Below are 22,477 nucleotides of genomic sequence, written 5' to 3' on the forward strand. Positions count from 1 at the left end.
ACATGCCTTTCTTTACAAGTCTTTCCTTACATACGGCGGTTTACAATACCGGGCCTTAAGCCGCCTCCAGGCCCTTGGGCCTTCTATAAGCTTTAATAAACTATCGTCTTGAATGTTTACTGGGCTTCTTCCGTAACCCGCCATTGGGGCTGACCCGGCCCCTCCTGGGCGGGTCTTGACTGATAGTAATATCCCCAACAGTAGCGGTGAGAGGCCATGTAGGAGTACATGGTGAGTTGTCTCATTGAAACCATCCTTAGGAACTGAGTTCTGTGTTTGTGATCCATGAACAGCTACTACCACACATTGGGATCCTTAATTGACTCTCTTGACTTATTAACCGCCCTTGTTCTCTGTCCAAGAGTTGCAACTAGTTTTTGGTGTTTGTAGGATATGTGTTGCGGGCCGTGCGTAGCGCTGACCCTAGGGGTGGGCCATGATGCGGTAGAGACACGAGGCATGGTGTACCGAGATGCCCGTTTGGTGCCTCGGGAACCCTGCTCTCATCGTTTGGGGCCGTGAGTGACACCCTGACCGGATCTCCTTGCGGATGGAACCCGAATAGGCGATAAACCTGGACTAGAGACTTATGTGGTTAGTCAGCTCATGGCCGACTCCCTCGCCAGGCTTCCGCTAGAAGGTTGCCGAGATACACAACGTGTACATAGTGGTAAGTGGCGAGAGCGTGTGTGAAGAAATACACCCCTGCAGGGTTAACATCATCTATTCGAATAGACGCATCCGCGGTAAAGGACTTCTGGGTTGCCTGTACAGTTCATATACAAGTGAAAGTGGATACTCTAAAATGCACAAGATAAGCATGAGCGCTATGGATGAAATTCTCGTAGGGAGACGAGAGTGGATCCATAGTGGTGTACTGATTGGTGAATATGTGGACTCATGTGCGCCACCCCAAAATATTTGCTTGCAGTCGTAGTTCAGGATAGCCACCGAGTCTAAGATGGCTTGCTGCAGTTAAACTCCACCAACCCCTTTGTTGATACTAACGCATATGTAGCTAGTTTTGATGTAATTCTTGTTGGGTACATTTGTACTCATGTTTGCTTAATTTATGCTTTGCAGAGAGACTTCAGTCTCCCTAGTAGTTTCGCGTGGACTTTGACGTTTAGCTTGTTACCTCAACTACGATCTTGTGCCCTCAGCGGGGTCTTGTAGATAGTCAGGCTTCTCAGCCTTTCCATTTGTAGTTGTCTATACTGAGACAAGTTAAGCTTCCACATGTGCTTTTTGCTTGTATGACTTGAATGTTGGGTCATCAGACCCATGTTTGTAATATCGGGCTCTTCAGAGCCGAATGAATAAATACTTTGAGTTGTAGAGTTTTGTTGTGATGCCATGTTGTATTTGCACATATCGAGCATATTGTGTGTATGATTTGAAGTGCTTGGTATGGTGGGATCCGACAAGCTAGTTGTTTATCCATGGTAGCCTCTCTTACCGGGAAATGTCTCCTAGTGCTTCCACTGAGCCATGGTAGCTCGCTACTGCTCCGGAACACTTAGGCTGGCCGGCATGTGTCCTTCTTCGTTCCTGTGTTTGTCCCTTCGAGGAAATGTCACGCGGTGTCCACCGGAGTCCTGTTAGCCTGCTACAGCCTGGATTCTCCGGACTCCTGTTAGCCCAGCTACTACAGCCCGGATTCACTCGCTGATGACCGACACGTTCGTTGCTGGGTCATGTATGCCTATCCCTGTAAGTTAGTGCCACTTTGGGTTTACGACTAGTCATGTCAGCCTGGGTTCTCTGTCATATGGATGCTAGTGACACTATCATATACGTGAGCCAAAAGGCGCAAACGGTCCCGGGCCAGGTAAGGTGGCACCCGTGGGAATACCGTGCGTGAGGCCGCAAAGTGATATGATGTGTTACATGCTAGATCGGTGTGACTAGGATTGGGGTCCTGACAGTGATGTCAACAATAATAACACATGCCCACCCATATCCAACTGGATATATGTGCCTACATCTTTACTCACCACATGGTGCTTGCCAAAAGAGAAAATAAAAGGGAATAGAAAGAAATACTTTGACTCTTGCATAAAAGTAAATACATAAAAGTAAAAGATAGACCAATCGTAGAGGGAAGTAGAGGTTACCATGCGCTTTTTGGTTATATTCTCAATATCTTAGTGCAAAGGAATGCCACGTTATACTGCCCCTTATGATAGCAACCTTTATTATGCAGTCTGTCGCCTTTATTATTTTGCCATCACAAGTTCGTACAACGCTCAATTTTCTCTTACACTAAATGATCTAACACATTTAGAAGCAATTTTTATTCCCTTATTACACCGATGACAACTTACTTAAAGCATCTTACTCAATCCATAGGTAGGTATGGTGGGCTCTCAAAACAAGATTTGGGTTGAGGGTTTTGGATGCACAAGTAGTATCTCTACTTAGTGCGGAATTTTTGGCTAGCAAAGATGGGAGGCAAGCACCACATGTTAAAGGATCTATGACAATATAAATTCTATGTGAATATGAACAAACATAAATCATTACGTTGTCTTCCTTTTCTAACATCAACAATTTTGGCATATAATATTTTGATGGGGGCTCACAATCATAAAAGATGTCCAATATACTATATTTGCATGTGAATATTCCCTTCCCTTATTAATTCTTCCATGAATTGCAACATTAACCAATGCTATGTTTGTAAATATCCAACAAACTTTTCTACTTATACTCTTCCTTATGTGATGTCATTGCTTACCATAAGATTAGCATATGATCTTTTTCATTTATTTCCTTTCTTTTTATTGAACAAGAAAGTAAATAAAGCAAAACTAAAACTAAACTTTACTATATATCTCGCACACGATTACAAGGATAGATTACTAAGCAAGTACTTGAAAAGAAAGGATCGAACTAAACTTTTATTCAACTAAAGCAAAAGATAACTAAGGATCGAACTAAGATAAGTAAAGGGAAAAGATAGTGGTGGTGATAAAATACCGGGGCACATCTGGGAGTGCCCATACCCAATACTCAAGTCTCCTTTGGTGATGAAGAAGGAGGTGGTGGTGATGAAGTAGTGGAGGGTTTGTCCTTCTCTTTCAGGCTCACAAGATACTCCAATCTTTGGATGACGCTCCAAAGGGTAATGATGTGCTCTTGCAATAAAATATTTCCACGAGTGAGATATTTGTTTTGAATACAAACCATTTCAATGATCCTTAAGGCTTCAATCTCAGTGGGAGTGAGGTTTTCATAGTATGGTTGAAGGATATGTTCTTCTTTCTCCACGGGCAAGGCCTGCTCTACTGCCGGAGTTTGATCTCCTATAGCTTTCTTGCTCTTGTCCTCCTTGAAAGTTTCTTCGGGCTCTTCTCTCTTCAATTCAATCTTCATCAACCAAGCATCCTCTCCTACGTTGTTGGTGGGGGGAGAAGACATAATGCTGGCCATGGTGGATCTGGCGATACGGTGGTCAGTAGGTTCAGGGGGTGAGTAAAGATTTTTTTTATCTCGGGGAACAAGCAAACGGGAAAAAAACGGAGTCTGAAAGGTACTCGAGGTGGTCACAACCCACCTGGGCAAGCTAGGCACACCCTGGTGTCTTGTGCCCACCAGGGTTACCTTCCTGGTTGTTTCTTATTTTCCTAATTTTTAATATATTCCAAAACTGACAGAAAATAATTTTGTGGATTTTTCGGAGTCCGTTTACTTACAGTATCATGTACCTCCTCTTTTTCAAGATTGTGGAGTCATCCAGATGGTTACTTTTATGTGTTCTTCAAGTGTCATAGTTTGGATAATATTGCTTTCGACATTAATGGGTGTACCCGAGATATAATATTTTATTCTTCGCCTGACAACCTTCGCGTTAGTACCTTCGGCATTCACTACAAAAAAATACACTTCTGTGATGATACATGTTTGTCACAATAGGTCACGTTTTCTGTCATGCATGTACATCCATGACGATTTTATGACAAAATCAAGATAGGCATACCTGTGCTGTCGTAGAAGTGTTCCATGACATTACCAAAATTATCATCATGGAAGTGTTCACTTCCATGATGATAAATGTCGCGTCATGGAAGTGCTTTCGTCAAGGGTGACCGACATGTGGCATCCACCGTAACGGGTCACCGTTAAGCTATCGGGTCCGGTTTTGTATCCGATAACCCGCTAACAGCAATGACCAATGATGATCTTCCACGTGTAAAATTCTCATTGGCCGACGGAACAACGTGTCAACTCCGCATTGGCACAGGTCTCACTCATCCAATGGGTGAGATGCGCCTATAATATGTTGACACGTGGACCGGCCCAAAAGTGGTCCATAAAGATTAAATGGGCCGGCCTAGTTAAAGGCCCACGAGATTTCACCGACCATAATGGGCCGGCCTAGCTAAAGGCCCATGAGATTTCGCTGACCATAATGGTTCGGCCTAGCTAAAGGCCCACAAGATTTTTAGGACACTAATGGGTCGACCCGTTAATAGGATGCCATGTTTTGGGCCAAATGCCGGCCCATATTTGATCCGGTCCATTAACAACCTGCCACCTTCCTGGCCCAATAAAGGCCCATATGAGATCTGACCCATTAAAATCCTACCACGTTCTGGGCCAAATTACGGCCCAGATCAGATCCGACCCTTTAAGAGGCTTTGGGCTAAATTATGGCCCATATCAAATTTAGCCCGTTAACTGGACACTATGATTTTGGGCCCACTTGCTAAAGGCCCATTTAGTAATTCGACTTGACATTAGTTTCGGCCTGTTAAAGGCCTATTTAACATTTCAGCTCTATATTTACTTCGGCCTGTTAAAAGCCCGTCATATAGTTGGGCCTAACTACGGCCTAGTTTGCTTCCGGCCTGCTCATAGCCGGTAATATGATTGTGCCAAACAAGGACCGAGACAATTTTGGCGTGTTAACAGCCCATGATGTGATTGGCATAATCATGGGCCGGGGACTATTTTGGCCTGCTACCGGCCCGTGAGCTGTTCGGCACATTTTAGGCCCAACCTACTTTTCAGCCTCCTAAAAGCCCATTGAGTTTTCTAGCGAAAATAGGTCCGGCGCATTACTCAGCCTATTCGAGGCCCAAATCTAATAGTGAGCCAGTTTACATTTAGGCCTGTTGTCGGGGGGAAAATGACACCTACGGGATCACGAGGAATCCCTTTTTGCTACGGTTGGCGGGCGGGAGGCTGTGGAAAGAGCGGGATTGAGAGATCAACGCGGGGGAGGGGGGATTATCCAGGTTCGAGCCGCAAGTGATGCGTAATACCCTACTCCTACTAGTTTCTGTTTAACTAGTGTTCTTGGACTAGCTACAAGGCGTGCGGGGACAAAAAATCCGAATCCTCTCTCAGGACGCCGCGGGCCTCCTTTTATAGTCAAAGGGGCAGCCACAGTGGCACACAGGAGGTGGAAAGCTATACAGTAGTCGAGTCTATCTCCTGGCATCCTAGGACAAACGCATTTAATGCGCTGCCAACATGCCCTCCTTGCTTTATCGGGGACGGCAAGGAAGCTCGTCCCAGCTGTCGCCGCCTCGCCTGGCTTCGACGCGTGTTCGAACTGACGAGGTGTGTAGTGCCACGCTGGCTGGCTACTGAGTTGGTGCGGTGGCTGAATCTTCACGAAGATATGCATGCCACCACGCAGTTGCTTGCCGAGTCGGCCTCGAGGCTGCACGTCACCACACAGGTGCCTGCCTAGCTTGTGGGCTGGCAGCTGCATGGGAACAATGGTGGAGTCGTGGCAGATGTGGGCCTCGCTGCGGCCCCGCGGATGTTTTCGGCAATAGTCTTGCCGGGCCCCGGCAAGGGTCTTCCCGTGGCATCGTGGTCGTCCCCGACAAGGGTCTTGCCGTGGAATTGTGCTATTCCCCGGCAAGGGTCTTGCCAGGGATCTCTTGGGTATCCTTGGCAAGGATCTTGTCCAGGATCGTCATCTTCTGGTTATCATCTAGTCTTGTGTGCTTCTAGTCTCCACAAAGATCTGCATGCCACCATGGAGGTGCCTCCCGGGCCTCGGTTCCAAAGTGGTTGATGGTGTCGGAACTCTTGGGCTCAAGGGTGGCGGCTCCGCTGGTGTTGGCCAAGTTGCCCCGGCAAGGTTCTTGCGGGGGCTGTGGAGGCCGCCCTGGCAAGGTCCTTGCCAGGGGGGCTCACCTCGCCCTTTTGCTCTTTGTGTTTCTGGCTTGGCGTTGCTCAGGTTGTCTTGTGGCTTTGCTTCCTTCCTCTACCCCACTAGGTGTGGCCCTAGGCGCGCCTCCGACCGCCCGCGCACAAGTAAAGGGGTACAAAATAGGACCCCTCCTTTTGTGCACCGACAGGAGCCCCCAGGCCTGGGCCATACATAAGTGCGACATGATGTTGGGCTAGTCCCAAAACGGTGTGCGTGCATGCGGGGCCGGGTTGTACTGCTGTAACTCCCTCGCCCGTCACACTTCCCCACGACCCACGTTGAATGCGCGACGTGGGGATCGTGCGTGACGTGGGGGTCATGCGTGGGGCGTTTGCTACCCCCATGCGTCACATCATAGTAAATGGTAAAGAGGTGGCCCGCGCCTTCCCCATAAAAAAGGGAAAAACCGCAGGCATGCTACTCATTTACCCTCTGCGCCTCTTCCAATCTCCGAACCGCCGTTCCTCTCTTCTTCCTTAGGCAAAAGATTTGAAGTTCTCGCCTCTGATCGCTACCGCTGTGCCCCATTGCTCTCGATCCTTCACCCCCTCCCAGCTGCCATGGTGGCCAAAACCAGCAGGGACAAGGGAGCAGCCAAGGACGCCGGGGAGAAAGAGGCCGGAGAGCGAGTCGGCGGCGCGGCAGACGCAGATCGCCTACTTCCCATCGACGGTCGATGCGATTCACCTCAAGAACTTCTTATTACCCATGTGGGGGAGGAAGACGACGGGGCACCCCGCCACATGCGTCATCCCCGCCGATTTTGCCGAGGAGGGCCCAAATCGGTACCCCTTCTTCGTCGATTTCTTCTCTTATGGGCTCTGCCCCCTTTCTCTGACTTCTTCAATGACATCATGCACACCTACGGCTTGCATCTTTTGGATCTCACGCCGAACACAGTGTCATGCATGGCTCTCTTCGCCCACCTCTGTGAGGGCTTTGCTGGGGTGCTCCCTAGCATGGCGCTCTTCCACCACTACTTCTCTCCTCGCCTCCTACCAGGGGCGCCATCTCTGGGAGCATCGCCTGGATCCCGAGGACCCAAGAGAAAGGCATGTACCCGGAGGGTGCCCAGAAGGATAGGTGGGAGGAGTGGCGGGGCCGATGATGCTGAATCAAGGAGGAGGACCCGCAGGAGTTTTGCCGGGTTTGTTAGAGCCCGCGGACCCGACACGCGGACTAGAGTGACCTCGACACCAATGGTAAGAAGTTCTCGGTCGCCACCACCAGGATCCATCGCATCACCGCGGCCGGGCTCACTCTTGAGATGATTGGGGCGGACTTCATCCGTTGCCGAATTGCCCCGTTGCACAACAAGGGGAGGTCGGTCTAGGACTTCACGAATGCTGCCGATGTCATGAGGCTCTGCCCTGGCTTGAAGCACAACTTCACAGTGATGGGGCATGCCCATTTCTGTCAAAGGCTCTTTCAGCTCGACGTGGGCAGGGACGGCAGGGCTGAGAGGACCGGCAGGGCCGCGAAGGCCATCAAGGGCCCCCTGTTTGGGCCGTCAAGGGACACCTTGTCGGAGGCTTATGTCCGCGATGAGCCGCTGCTCATCCAAGACACCACCAAGGCCGAGCTGGACTACATCGCCGCCAGGGCGGCGGAGGCGGCACTTGCGAGGGAGGCCGGCAGCGCTGGCGGCATGGAGGATGAGGCCGACGCAGCTGCGGAGGAGAGGGAGCTCACCCAGTGGGCTGGGTCTGCCGGGAAGGCCAGCGGCGCCGGCGATGAGGCTCCCCTCGTGGAAGACATGGGCGATTAGTCGTCCGAAAAGGAGGTCGAGGTGAACGATCCCTCGATCGCGGGGAGGCGGCGTGTCCTGCGGCGAGCTTCCTCTGGCGAGCCGGTCTAGCTCGGCAGGATCACGTAGCGGCAGCCGGCCCAAGGACAGCCCGTGCACGAGACGAGGGCGATGAAGGCCGCGGCAGTGAAGAAGGTGGTGAAGGCCGCGGTGGCGAAGAGGACAACAACTGCCTCTTCCTCGTCCAAGCAGCACCGGACCCCGTCCCCTTCTCCTCCTCCTTCGGACGGCACCCTGGAGGCCGAGTTCGACCTCGGGTCCTTCAGCTTGGCAAGGAAGAGGAACCTAGTGTCGGAGGAGATGGAGGACGATTAAGTATTCTGCCCCCCATCACTTCCTGACCTTACGCCTGTGTTATCCTCCTTTGATTTGGTGTCATCTTCATAGGGACACGGAGACGCTATGGAAGAGGGTGGCGCAGAGGGCCAAGGCCTCAGCGGGCAATAAGACCCTGGCAGGTACTCCGCATAAGCCTTTGCTGGCGGAGAGCAGCCCGAACAGCAGCCCCCGACGCAGCCCTCGCTTCAGCCCCCAGCGTGAGTCCTCCACTCACTTCTTCACTGATGAGCCTTGGGGTGTGGATCTTTGATGTTGACCTTGCCCGGTTTGTAGCAGGAGAACGACAGCAGGAGGAACCGCCGAGGGCCACCCCAACGCGCCGGCCCCTGATACGTCCATTTTGCATCATCCTTTTATATCGATATTTATTGCATTATGGGCTGTGATTACCCATTATGTCACAATACTTAATCCCATTCTCTCTTATTTTACAATGTTTACATAAAGAGGGAGGACGCCGACAGCTGGGATTCTGGGCTGGAAAAGGAGAAAATATTAGAGACCTATTCTGCACAGCTCCAAAAGTCCTGAAACTTCAGGAAGTCATTTTCAGAATATGTAAAAATACTGAGCACAAGAAGTTCCAAAGGGGGGGCACACCCTGCCCACGAGGGTGGGGGCACGCCCTACCCCCCTGGGCGCGCCCCCCTGCCTCGTGGGACCCCTGGTGGCCCTCCGATGCCCATCTTCTACTATATGGAGTCCTTTGATGTGAAAAAAAATCATAAGCAAGCTTTCGGGACGAGACTCCGCCGCCACGAGGTGGAACCTTGGCGGAACCCATCTAAGGCTCTGGCAGAGTTGTTCTGCCAGGGAAACTTCCCTCCGGGAGGGGGAAATCATCGCCATCGTCATCACCAACGATCCTCTCATCTAGAGGGGGTCAATCTCCATCAACATCTTCACTAGCACCATCTCCTCTCAAACCGTAGTTCATCTCTTGTATCCAATTCTTGTCTTTAAGTCTGGGATTGGTACCTATGGGTTGATAGTAGTGTTGATTACTCCTTGTAGTTGATGCTAGTTGGTTTATTTGGTGGAAGATCATATGTTCAGATCCTATATGCATATTAATACTCCTACGATTATGAACATGAATATTCTTTGTGAGGAGTTACGTTTGTTCCTGAGGACATGGGAGAAGTCTTGCTATTAGTAGTCATGTGAATTTAGTATTCGTTCGATATTTTGATGAGATGTATGTTGTCTCTCCTCTAGTGGTGTTATGTGAACGTCGACTACATGACACTCCACCATTATTTGGGCTTAGAGGAAGGCATTGGGACATAATAAGTAGATGATGGGTTGCTAGAGTGACAGAAGATTAAACCCTAGTTTATGTGTTGCTTCGTAAGGGGCTGATTTGGATCCAGATGTTTCATGCTATGGTTAGGTCTACCTTAATACTTTTGTTGTAGTTGCGGATGCTTGCAATAGAGGTTAATGATAAGTGGCATGCTTGTCCAAGTAAGGACAGTACCCAAGCACCGGTCCACCCACATATCAGATTATCAAAGTACCGAACGCAAATCATATGATCGTGATGAAACCTAGCTTGACGATAATTCCCATGTGTCCTCGGGAGCTCTTTTCTCTATATAAGAATTTGTCCAGGCTTGTCCTTTGTTACAAAAAGGATTGGGCCACCTTGCTGCACTTTATTTACTTTTTTACTTGTTGCTCGTTACAAATTATCTTATCACAAAACTATCTGTTACCTATAATTTCAGTGCTTCTAGAGAATACCTTGCTGAAAACCGCTTATCATTTCCTTCTGCTCCTCGTTGGGTTCGACACTCTTACTTATCGAAAGGACTATGATAGATCCCCTATACTTGTGGGACATCAAGACTCTTTTCTGGCACCGTTGCCGGGGAGTGAAGCGCCTTTGGTAGGTGGAATTTGGTAAGGAAAAATTTATATACTATGCTGAAATTTACAATCACTTGTTACTATGGAAAGTAATCCTTTGAGGGGCTTGTTCGGGGTATCTTCACCCAACCAGTAGAGCATAGAGCTGCTCCTCAACCTACTGAACCTACTGAAAATGAAAATTTCTTCTTTGAAATTCCTTCGGGTATGATAGAAAAACTGCTAGCTAATCCTGATGAGCACCTAATATATGTGGATTAATTTTGTGGATTATTTAAGCTGCAGGTATGCCCGATGATGTTATCAAGAAGAAAGTATTCCCTTTATCTTTGGAGGGAGACGCATTAACATGGTATAGGCTATGTGATGATATGGGAACATGGAACTACAAACGATTGAAATTGGAATTTCATCAGAAGTTTTATCCTATGCATCTTGTTCATTGTGATCACAATTATATATATAATTTTTGGCCTCGCGAAGGAGAAAGCATCGCTCAAGCTTGGGGGAGGCTTAAGTCTATGTTATATTCATTCCCCAATCATGATCTCTCAAGAGAAATGATTATTCAAAAAATTTATGCTCGGCTTTCTGATAACAACTGCACCATGCTCGATACTTCTTGTGCTGGCTCTTTTATGATGAAGACTATTGAATTCAAATGGGATTTATTGGAAAGAATTAAACGCAACTCTGAATATTGGGATCTCGACGAAGGTAAGGAGTCAGGTATGACACCTAAGTTTGATTGTGTTAAATCTTTTATGGATACCAATGTTTTCTGTAAATTTAGCACTAAATATGGACTTGACTCTGAGATAGTAGCTTCTTTCTATGAATCTTTTGCTACTCATGTTGATCCCCCTAAGGAGAAGTGGTTTAAATATCATCCCCCCATTGAAGTAAATGTAGATACACCTATTAAAGTTGAAGAAAAGACTGTCACTTATAATGATCCTATTATTCCTACTGCTTATGTTGAGAAACCACCTTTTCCTGTTAGGATAGAAGAGCATGCTAAAGCTTGAACTGTGGTTCGTAAAAGCAATATTAGAACCTATACACCTCCTGAGCAAGTTAAAGTTGAACCTAATATTGCTATTGTTAAGGATCTCTTTGCTGATAATATTGATGGGCATGTTATTTATCTCTGTGATGAAACTGCTAGAATTGCTAAACCTTGTGCTAAAGATAAACATAGACCTGCGGTACACATGCCTGTTATTTCTGTTAAAATAGAAGATCATTGTTATCATGGCTTTTGTGATATGGGTGCTAGTGCTAGTGCAATACCTATTGACTTATACAAAGAAATTATGCATGATATTGCACCTGCTGAGTTAGAAGAAATTGATGTCACCATTAAACTTGCCAATAGAGATACTATTTCACCAATGGGAATTGTTAGAGATGTTGAAGTCTTGTGTGGTAAAACAAAATATCCTGTTGATTTTCTTGTTCTTGGTTCCCCACAAGATAGCTTTTGCCCCATTATATTTGGTAGACCCTTCTTAAACACTGTTAATGCTAGGATAGACTGCAAAAAGGATGTTATTACTATTGGTTTAGGTGATATGTCTCATGAGTTCAACTTTTCTAAATTTCGTAGACAACACCGTGAAGAAGAATTGCCTGGTAAAGATGAAATTATTGGTCTTGCTTCTATTGCCGTACCTCCTAGTGATCCTTTAGAACAATATTTGCTAGACCATGAAAATAATATGTATATGAATGAAAGAAGGGAACTAGATGAAGTGTTCTTTAAACAGGGACCTATTCTGAAACACAACTTGCCTGTTGAAATCTTAGGGGATCCTCCTCCACCCAAGGGTGATCCCGTGTTTGAGCTTAAACCATTGCCCGATACTCTTAAATATGCTTCAGTTGATGAAAAGAAGATATATCCTATTATTATTAGTGCTAAACTTTCAGGGAAGGAGGAAGAAAGATTATTGAAAACTCCGAAGAAGCACCGTGCTGCTATTGGATATACTCTTGATGATCTTAAGGGCATTAGTCCCACTCTATGTCAACACAAAATAAATTTGGAAAAATATGCCAAACCAGTTATTGGTCAACAACGACGACTGAATCCTAAGATGAAAGAAGTGGTAAGAAAAGAAATACTAAAGCTCCTTGAGGCAAGTATAATTTATCCTGTTGCTGATAGTCAGTGGGTAAGTCCTGTCCATTGTTTTCCTAAGAAGGAAGGTATTACCGTCGTTCCTAATGATAAAGATGAATTGATTCCGCAAAGAATTATTACAGGTTATAGGATGGTAATTGATTTCCGTAAATTAAATAAGGCTACTAAAAAAGATCATTACCCCTTACCTTTTATTGATCAAATGCTAGAAAGATTATCCAAACATACACATTTTTGCTTTCTAGATGGTTATTCTGGTTTCTCCCAAATACCTGTGTCAGCTGATGATCAATCTAAGACCACTTTCACTTGCCCTTTCGGTACTTTTGCTTATAGACGTATGCCTTTTGGTTTATGTAATGCACCTCCTACCTTTCAAAGATGCATGATGGTTATATTTTCTGATTTTTGTGAAAAGATATGTGAGGTATTCATGGATGATTTCTCCATTTATGGATCCTCTTTTGTTGATTGCTTAAGAAACCTTGATCGATTTTTGCAGAGATGTGAAGAAACTAACCTTGTCTTGAATTGGGAGAAATGCCACTTGATGGTTAATGAAGGTATTGTCTTGGGGCACAAAATTTCTGAAAGAGGCATTGAAGTTGATAAAGCTAAAGTTGATGCTAAAGTTGATGCTATTTGGTATAGGAAGTTTCCTTGGTCATGCCAGTTTTTATAGGAGGTTCATTAAGGACTTCTCAAAAATTTCTCGGCCTCTGACTAATTTATTACAAGAATATATACCATTCAACTTTGATGATGATTGTGTAGAAGCCTTTGAAATACTTAAGAAAGCATTAATCTCTGCACCTATCGTTCAGCCACCTGATTGGAATTTACCTTTTGAAATTATGTGTGATGCTAATGATTATGTTGTAGGTGATGTTCTAGGGCAAAGAGTTGATAAGAAATTAAATGTTATTCAATATGCTAGTAAAACTCTAGACAATGCCTAGAGAAATTATGCTACAACTAAAAAAGAATTCTTAGCAGTTGTATTATCGTGTGATTAGTTCATACCTTATATTGTTGATTCTAAAGTAACCATTCACATTGATCATGCTTCTATTAAATATCTTATGTAAAAGAAAGATGCTAAACCTAGACTTATTAGATGGGTTCTCTTGCTACAAGAATTTGATTTGCATATTATTGATAGAAAGGGAGCTGAGAACCCTGTCGCAGACAACTTGCCTAGGTTAGAAAATGTTCTTGATGACCCACTACCTATTGATGATAGCTTTCCTGATGAACAATTAAATGTCATAAATGCTTCTGACACTGCTCCATGGTATGCTGATTATGCTAATTACATTGTTGCTAAATTTATACCACCTAGTTTCACATAGGAGCAAAAGAAAAGGTTCTTCTATGATTTGCGACATTACTTTTGGGATGACCCACATCTTTATAAAGAAGGAGTAGATGGTGTTATTAGGTGTTGTGTACCTGAGAATGAACAGGAACAAATCCTACGCAAGTGTCACTCCGAGGCTTATGGAGGACACCATGCTGGAGACAGAACTGCACACAAGGTATTGCAATCCGGTTTTTATTGGCCTACTCTCTTCAAGGATGCCCGTAAGTTTGTCTTGTCTTGTGATGAATGTCAAAGAATTGGTAATATTAGTAGACGTCAATAAATGCCTATGAATTATTCACCTGTTATTGAAACATTTGATGTTTGGGGCTTTGATTATATGGGGCCGTTTCCTTCCTCTAATGGATATACACATATTTTAGTTGTTGTTGATTACGTTACTAAGTGGGTAGAAGCTATTCCAACAAGTAGTGTTGATCATAACACCTCTATTAAGATGCTTAAAGAATATATTTTTCCAAGGTTTGGAGTCCCTATATATTTAATGACTGATGGTGGTTCACATTTTATTCATGGTGCTTTCCGTAAAATGCTTGCTAAGTATGATGTTAATCATAGAATTGTATCTCCTTATCACCCACAGTCTAGTGGTCAAGTAGAATTGAGTAATAGAGAACTCAAATTAATTTTGCAAAAGACTGTTAATAGATCTAGAAAGAATTGATCCAAGAAACTTGATGATGCATTATGGGCCTATAGAACTGGATATAAAAATCCTATGGGTATGTCTCCGTATAAAATGGTTTATGGAAAGGCATGTCACTTACAAGGCTTACTGGGCTATTAAAGAGCTCAATTATGATTTCAAACTTGCCGGTGAGAAAAGGTTATTTGACATTAGCTCAGTTGATGAATGGAGAACCCAAGCCTATGAGAATGCCAAATTGTTTAAAGAAAAGGTTAAAAGATGGCATGATAAAAGGATACAAAAGCGTGAGTTTAACGTAGGTGATTATGTATTGCTATACAACTCTCGTTTAAGATTTTTTGCAGGAAAGCTTCTCTCTAAATGGGAAGGTCCTTACGTTATCGAGGAGGTCTATCGTTCCGGTGCCATAAAAATCAACAACTTCGAAGGCACAAATCCGAAGGTGGTGAGCGGTCAAATAATCAAACATTATATCTCAGGTAATCATATAAATGTTGAAACCAATGTTATTGAAACTGTAACCCCGGAGGAATACATAAGGGAAACTTTCCAGAATGTTTCAAACTCTAAAAAGGAATAGGTATGTGGTACGGTAAGTAAACCGACTCCAAAACAGTTCTAATGGCAATTTTTCTCCGTTTTGGAATATTTAGAAAAATAGAAAAATAAGAAGTAGTCCGTGAAGGACACGAGGGCTCCACGACGGTGGAGGGCGCGCCCTACCCCCTGGGCGCGCCCCCTGCCTCGTGGGCACCTCGTGCGCTCTCTGGACTTCGTTTTCTTGCATGATACGTATTTTGGTCGGTAAAAATTCATTATATAATCTCCCGGAGGTTTTGACTCCCGTATCACGCAAATATCTCTCGTCTTTGTTTCGAACTATTTTCTGATAGATCTAGGTCATCATGTCGTCTTCAAGTGCCCCCAAGGACAAGTTTTTCGAGAAGGTCATCAACCCCTACCTCGCGGAAGTGCTCGAACACCCTCAAACCATTGAGATGCATGAGGGGGTGTTCCACATCCGCGATGTTGAGGGACCAAGAGGACCGGAAGCGTGGAGACAAGGCTTGAGGCAATGGAGCAACAAGTTTTCAACTGCCAGGAGATGGTGGAATGCGGACTCGACACCAACCATATGATGATCGCGGAGTTCACCAACAACCACAAGCTGGATGCCAAGAACATTGGGAAGACCATCTTCAAGCTTCACGAGAAGATCGAGCACCTCCAAGCCAAAATCTATGACCTACAAAACCAAAACTGTGAGTATGAATGTAGATTCAAAAGAATGAGTTTGGCTGCAGATTTGAGGATCCAGGAGACTCGATCCTCCTTCTATGATGGCGAGCTTATGCCTTGGAAGAAGGACGACAAGCCTACATCATCAACAACTCCACCCTCTCCACCAACAAAGAATTGAGTATCTGGTATGGGCACTCCCCTTGGCAACTGCCAAGCTTGGGGGAGTGCCCCGGTATCGTATCACCATCACTTTTATCTTAACTGTTTTTCTTAGTTCGATCCTTTTGATAATATTTTGATCTACGAGAATAAAAGTTCTTAGTATGATCTAGTTGTGAGTTTTGCTTTATGATCCTTCCATGTAATCGAGTCTGTGAGCTATATATAATAAAGATTAGTGTTGATTCAAGGGCTTGATTATCTTGCTATGATCTTGAGTGGATAGAAGAAAAGAGGAAGAAATAAAATGAAACAAAGAGATCATATGGATCTTATGGAGAGTAATGAGCTCACATAGAAAGAGTATGATGAATAAAAGTTGTTGAGAGTTGACAAACATAGTTTTGGTCATCGTTGCAATTAATAGGAAGTAATAAAGAAAGAGAGGTCTTCACATATAAATAAACTATCTTGGACATCTTTTATGATTGTGAGCACTCATTAAAATATGACATGCTAAAGAGTTCACGTTGGACAAGGAAGACAACGTAATGGGTTATGTTTTCTTACATCTGAGATAAGTTCTATTGTCATGGATCATCCAACATGATTGAGCTTGCCTTTCCCCCTCATGCTAGCCAAATTCTTTGCACCAAGTAGAGATACTACTTGTGCTTCCAAACACCCTTAAACCAGTTTTTCCGTGGGAGTCCACCATACCAACCTATGGATTGAGTAAGATCCCTCAAGTAAGTTGTCATCATTGCAAGCAATAAAAATTACCCTCTAAATATGTATGACTTATTAGTGTGGGAGAAAATAAGCTTTATACGATCGTGTGATACAGAAGAAATAAAACCGATGGACTGCATAATAAAGGTCCATATCACAAGTGGCATTATAAAGTGATGTTCTTTCGCATTAATATTTTGTGCATTCAACCATAAAAGCGCATGACAACCTCTGCTTCCCTCTGTGAAGGGCCTATCTTTTACTTTTATCTCCCGCCTTACATAAGAGTCATGGTGATTTTCACCCTTCCTTTTTACATTTTATCTTTTGGCAAGCACAACATGTTGGAAAGATCCTGGTATATATGGCTAATTGGATGTGAGTTTTCATCAACTATTATTGTTGACATTACCCTTGAGGTAAAATGTTGGGAGGCAAAACTATAAGCCCCTATCTTTCTCTGTGTCCAATTAAAACTCCATACCCATAAGTATTGCGTGAGTGTTAGCAATTGTGAAAGACTATATGATAGTTGAGTATGTGGACTTACTCAAAAGCTCTTGTATTGACTCTTTCCTATGTTATGATAAATTGAAATTGCTCCAATGATTGAGATTATTGTTTGTTAGTTTTTAATGAAGTTTATTATTCATACTTGAAATTGTGATTGAATTGTTACTCTAGCATAAGAGATCATATGACAAGAATTATATAAGTTGTTGTTCTAAGAATGATCATGATGCCCTCATGTCCGTATTTTATTTTTATCGACACCTATATCTCTAAACATGTGGACATATTTTTCGATTTCGGCTTTCGCTTGAGGACAAGCGAGGTCTAAGCTTGGGGGAGTTGATACGTCCATTTTACATCATGCTTTTACATCGATATGTATTGCATTATGGGCTGTTATTACACATTATGTCACAATACTTATGCCTATTCTCTCTTATTTTACAAGGTTTACATAAAGAGGGAGAATGCTGGCAGCTGGGATTCTGGGCTGGAAAAGGAGCAAATATTAGACCTATTTTGCACAGCTCCAAAAGTCCTGAAACTTCACGGAAGTCATTTTCAGAATATATAAAAAATACTGAGCGCAAGAAGTTCCAGAGGGGGGCACACCCTGCCCATGAGGGTGGGGGCGCGTCCTACCCCCCTGGGCGCACCCCCTGCCTCATGGGCTCCCTGGTGGCCCTCCGATGCCCATCTTCTTCTATATGGAGTCCTTCGATGAGAAAAAAAATCATAAGCAAGCTTTCGGGACGAGACTCCCCCGCCACGAGGCGGAACCTTGGCGGAACAAATCTAGGGCTCTGGCGAAGCTGTTCTGCGGGGAAACTTCCCTCCGGGAGGGGGAAATCATCGCCATCGTCATCACCAACGATCCTCTCATCGGGAGGGGGTCAATCTCCATCAACATCTTCACCAGCACCATCTCCTCTCAAACCGCAGTTCATCTCTTGTATCCAATTCTTGTCATTAAGTCTGGGATTGGTACCTGTGGGTTGCTAGTAGTGTTGATTACACCTTGTAGTTGATGCTAGTTGGTTTATTTGGTGGAAGATCATATGTTCAGATCCTATATGCATATTAATACTCCTCTGATTATGAACACGAATATGCTTTGTGAGTAGTTACGTTTGTTCCTAAGGACATGGCAGAAGTCTTGCTATTAGTAGTCATGTGAATTTGGTATTCGTTCGATATTTTGATGAGATGTATGTTGTCTCTCCTCTAGTGGTGTTATGTGAACGTCGACTACATGACACTTCACCATTATTTGGGCCTAGAGGAAGGCATTGGGAAGTAATAAGTAGATGACGGGTTGCTAGAGTGACAGAAGCTTAAACCCTAGTTTATGCATTGCTTTGTAAGGGGCTGATTTGGATCCATATGTTTCATGCTATGGTTAGGTTTACCTTAATATTTTTGTTGTAGTTGTGCATGCTTGCAATAGAGGTTAATCATAAGTGGGATGCTTGTCCAAGTAAGGACAACACCCAAGCACCGGTCCACCCACATATCAGATTATCAAAGTACCGAGCGTGAATCATATGATCGTGATGAAACCTAGCTTGATGATAATTCCCATGTGTCCTCGGGAGAGCTTTTCTCTATATAAGAATTTGTCCAGGCTTGTCCTTTGTTACAAAAAGGATTGGGCCACCTTGCTACACTTTATTTACTTTTGTTACTTGTTGCTCGTTACAAATTATCTTATCACAAAACTATCTGTTACCTATAATTTCAGTGCTTGCAAAGAATACCTTGCTGAAAACCGCTTATCATGTCCTTCTGGTCCTCGTTGGGTTCGACACTCTTACTTATCGAAAGGACTATGATAGATCCCCTATAATTGTAGGTCATCACCGACCTCGACTACGCCGCCCAGGGGGGTGTCCCCAGCAAGGGCATCAACCACCGAGCCAACACATATGGAGGAGGAGGAGGGGGCGAGCTTGGGTGCCGGTAGTTCTACCCCGGCAACGAACGTCGGCGGGGAAGGTGCCACTTCTTCCCAGCCTGGTGAAAGTAAGTGGTTCGCTTCTTTTCCCTGGTCCTTCTTCTTCTTTTTGAATCTTGGTCTTGGCTCCGTCTCATTCCCCTTCTTGGTATCCAGGCCCTTCCTCGGCGGCCCAGGAGGATATAGACAGCGTCATCGTGGAGGTCACCAGGGACGCCGAGGACGAGGCCAACAAGATTGCCGCCAAGGAGGCTGCCAAGACCGCCACTGAAGAGGCCGCCAAGGGGCCTGTCAGGGAGGCCGGCAAATGGGCCAGCCGGGGAGGGGTTGGTCGACGATCAACCTTCCTCCCCGGTGCCTCTTGCTTGAGCAAGTGTTTGAAGGTGGGCGACGACCTGTTCGTCCACCTCCCAGGAACGGCGAGCACTAGGGCGCCAACCGAGGGGGAGGTGTTCGATGACGAGGAGCTCGCCGGCGCTAGGCTTGAGGTTGTTGACGAACCAAGTGCTGGTGGCAGTGGTTCCCAAGAGGAGCAGCTCCTTCGGGCCATGAGCGTCAACTTCTAGAAGCTCCAGGCGCTTCACCATGCCCGCCTGGACAAGGCAAAGTCCAGGATGGTGGCGGTGGAAAACGCGGAGGTGGACCTCGACGAGCGTGTCGCTGAGACGTAGGCCTGGTTCTGCCGGGGCCATGATTAACTGAAAGTCGCCCAGGATCTGTTGGCTGAGCGTAGATAGGAGCTCATCCTGAAACAGGCTGACGTCGAGAAAGCCCAGGAGGCAGCGAGGGAATAGGTCGCCAAGGACGAGGCCGCCCGGCACCAGCACCAGGCCAAGCTGAACTCACAAGAGGAGGACCTTGCCGCTCGTGAGGAGGTGCTTGCCGCTACACTCCATGGCAAGGATGAGGAGGTCGAGAAGCTCGTCGCGCAACAGAGCCAGGAGCTGGAGCAGAGGCACAAGGAGGCACTCAATGCTCAAGCCCTGGTCCATGCCGGCAAGGTGGTGGAGCTGGAGGTGGAGCGGGATGGGATGAAGGAATGGGTCCTGAAGCTGACTGAGGAGAAGGATGCGACCAACGGCGCCCTGGCAGAGGCGCAGGCCACGGTCCTTGGCAAGGCCGAGCTGCTCTCCAAGGCCAACAACGCCATCAATGACCTAAAGCTGAAGCTGGAGGGCCTTGAGGGGACGTTTTCGGAGGTTAGGGCCCTGGAAGAGACCTTGACCAAGGGCCTGGATGAGGAGAGGCAGCTGTGGAGGGATGGTGCCGCCGAACACAAGGAGTATGTGGAGAGCATAAACTGTTGGGTCAGCCGCCTTGCCGACGTCGCCGGCAGGATCACCATGAAACTGGCTGCCATGGGGATGCCAAATGGGAGGTACCTCCCGGAGCCAAACGTGAGTCCCAACGCTAGACTGACCATGTTCTTCGAGGGAGTTCTTGGAGCCCTGGAGCAGCTCCGCTCCAACCGGGCAACTTATCTGGCGAACGAGTCCCGGAGGCTCTGCCAGGGGGCCCTGACCAAGGTACTCACCAAGGTGGCGTTCTGGAACCCCTTCGTTAACTTTTTCGACATGTTGGAGAGCTTGCCGGAGGAGGTGGACCTCGCGGTGCTCAAGGAGCGTATCAAGCCCATCATCAACTACATCGATGGAGTTGAGAGGGTGGAGGGCCAGCGCCGGGACTAGGCACCCCGTTTCTCATTGCCGATACGAGTTCAAGACCAAGACAGTCTTATCTTCAGTTAGAACCACAACGATTATTTGATGTAATATAACTCTGTGGTACTTCAATATCATGCATGCTATCTTCCCGTTATATCTTTCTTTGTATGTTTTCACCCTATGGTTGGTGAGATAAGCTGCCGGCGCGTAAACCCATGCCATGGTGCTTGGAGGACGGATACTTAGCACCCTGCCAGGAGGGCGCTTGCTGCCAGGAAAACCACCTAGCCACTCCTAGCGTGGTCGCTTGAACTATTGAGCGGACTCGAAACAGGACAAGAGCACGGCTAGTAGCGGGTAGGCCACCTTGCCGTTCTCAGCGCGACCGCATAAACTATCGAGCGGGCTCGAGACAGAGACAAAGGGCGTTGCCAATAGCGGAAGGGTCCCATTGCGTGCAGATTTCCCATACAAGGAAAGAGATCTTTCGAGGAGGACAGACTCATATAAATAAAATTAGCTAAAATTTTACATAACTTAGCTTTTCGGGGCCATGCGGATGGCTGTCGAAGCTGCAGATGGCATGAGAGGGCGGCCGATCAACGTTGCCTTCTCGCTTCGAGCCATCCCCATGAAAGAGTCATCGCGTCGGCTCCAAAACCAGATTCCCACGGCTTGCGCCCCCTACCTGGCACACCAAAGATGTCGGGGGAAAACAACACCTACGGGATCACGAGGAATCCCTTTTTGCTACGGTTGGCGGGTGTGGGGCTGTGGAAAGAGCGGGATTGAGAGATCAACGCGGGGGGGGGGGGGGAGGGGGGAGGGGTTATCCAGGTTCGCGCTGCAAGTGATGCATAATACCCTACTCCTGCTAGTTTGTGTTTATCTGGTGTTCTTGGACTAGCTACAAGGCGTGCAGGGTCCAAAAAATCCGAATCCTCTCTCAGTACGCTGCGGGCCTCCTTTTATAGTCAAAGGGGCGGCCATAGTGGCACACAGGAGGTGGAAAGCTATACAGTAGTCGAGTCTATCTCCTGGCACCTTAGGAAAAATGTATTTAATGCACTGCCAACGTGCCCTCCTTCCTTTATCGGGGACGGCAAGGAAGCTCGTTCCATCTGTCACCGCCTCACCTGGCTTCGACGCACGTCTGAACTGACGAGGCGTGTAGCGCCACAGTGGCTAGCTGCTGAGTTGGTGCGGTGGCTGAATATTCACGAAGATCTGCATGCCACCACGCAGGTGCTTGCAGAGTCAGCCTAGAGGCCGCACGTCGCCACGTAGGTGCCAACCTAGCTGGTGGGCTGGCAGCTGCATGGAAACGGCGGTGGAGTCTTGGCAGATGTGGGCCTGGCTACGGCCCCGCGGATGTTTTATGCAATAGTCTTGCTAGGGCCCCGGCAAGGGTCTTGCCATGGCATCGTGCTCGTTTCCGGCAAGGGTCCTGCCGGGGGTCTCGTGGGTATCCTTGGCAACGATCTTTCCGAGGATCGTCGTCTTCTGGTTATCATCTAGTCTTGTGCACTTCTGGTCACCACAAAGATCTGCATGCCACCATGGAGGTGCTTCCCAAGCCTCGGTTCCAAAGTTGTTGATGGTGTTGGAACTCTTGGGCTCAAGGTTGGTGGCTGATACGTCTCCGTCGTATCTATTTTTCCAAACACTTTTGCCCTTGTTTTGGACTCTAACTTGCATGATTAGAATGGAACTAACCCGCACTAACGCAGTTTTTAGTAGAATTGCCATGGTGTTATTTTTGTGCAGAAATAAAAGTTCTCAGAATGACCTGAAAATCAACGGAGATTATTTTTGGAATATATAAAAAATACTGGAAGAAG

The sequence above is a fragment of the Triticum urartu genome, chromosome 3A, assembly GCF_056163025.1.
Source record: "Triticum urartu cultivar PI428250 chromosome 3A, HENAU_Tu73, whole genome shotgun sequence".
Lineage (NCBI taxonomy): Eukaryota > Viridiplantae > Streptophyta > Magnoliopsida > Poales > Poaceae > Triticum > Triticum urartu.